Raw genomic sequence first — 1,201 nt, forward strand, 5'->3', positions numbered from 1 at the left:
GATAATTTTATGCTTCAATAAAATGAAATGAGCTTCCAATTTGTTTCACACAGGGGCCCAGCAGGTTACAAAACTCTGCTCAAATGGTTTAACTTAAGAGGTTTTAATGCAGGGATCCGTTACAGAGGTGTAGATGAGTTAAGGGAGGCTTACGAGGGACTGGGGCAGCAGGAAGCTGTTGCTACCTCTAGGTCTCAAGGGGCAAGAGGAGGAAAGTGATTTTGCAGAATCCAATAAGAGCCGAAATCAGGGCAGCGGAGCTGCCTGGCAGGAACTGAAGTGGAAGGGCTAAGCCTACGGTGCTGAAGCCAAGGAGAGAGGAAGAAATACTCTGATTTCTCTCACTCTCTAATCTTTTGCAGGCAACGTTCATTGACCAAAGCCAGTCGGAAAACAGCAACAGAGCCCAGGTGAGGTAGCTTGTGGCTCAGCCTTCCTGGGCCTAGAGAAGGACAGCAAATGGATAGGAAGGAAGGGTAGCGAGGGATATGGAGAGCAACCTGCGCGGCCCACTCCTCTTGCATCCATTCAGCATCCATCTTGCCCTTTATTCCAATGAAGAAACTCTCATCCCCTACATTATTGAGACATAAAGTCCCATAAACTGCCATGTCATGGTAAGAAGATGTCGATTCAGTCACTCTCACTCAGAACCTAAATTGTAACATACCCTTCACATGAGGTAGCAGAAAAGCAAGCAGAAAAAGAAAATTATAATCAATTAGAGAAGAGATGCTACAGTCCACCCCTCAGTTGCTGGTGATGCGATGAAAATCAAAAATCCTTCTTCCATCACCATTCCACCTTCTCCCTACCCTCGGCACCTCAAATGGCTAGAATTTTATTAACTGACTGGATGAGTCGACCCTTTATTTCCCTAGGATCAGAGCCCCTAATGATGCTGTACTTGCTGGGTTGTTCAACTTTTCCACTAACCATTATTATTAGGTATGAGAGTGCTAAGAACTAACCCACTGAGTCTTCTGGGCTCTGGATATGGTTTTTCTTACCTTCATTGGGTAGCAGTAAACTAATTTCCCTTGATAATGAGGATCAGTTGCTCCAGTCAACATAGTAATCTATCTGTTTGTTCAATGGCATGAGGAACCTCAAATAATCAGGAACAATTCTAGCTGCAGCTGTAACGGAACCATGCCTATGCTTCCTGGTGGACCTCCAAACCAAACAAGATTTCAGGCAT

This window comes from Pteropus alecto, unplaced genomic scaffold, assembly GCF_000325575.1.
Source record: "Pteropus alecto unplaced genomic scaffold, ASM32557v1 scaffold164, whole genome shotgun sequence".
NCBI classification, from domain to species: Eukaryota; Metazoa; Chordata; class Mammalia; order Chiroptera; family Pteropodidae; genus Pteropus; species Pteropus alecto.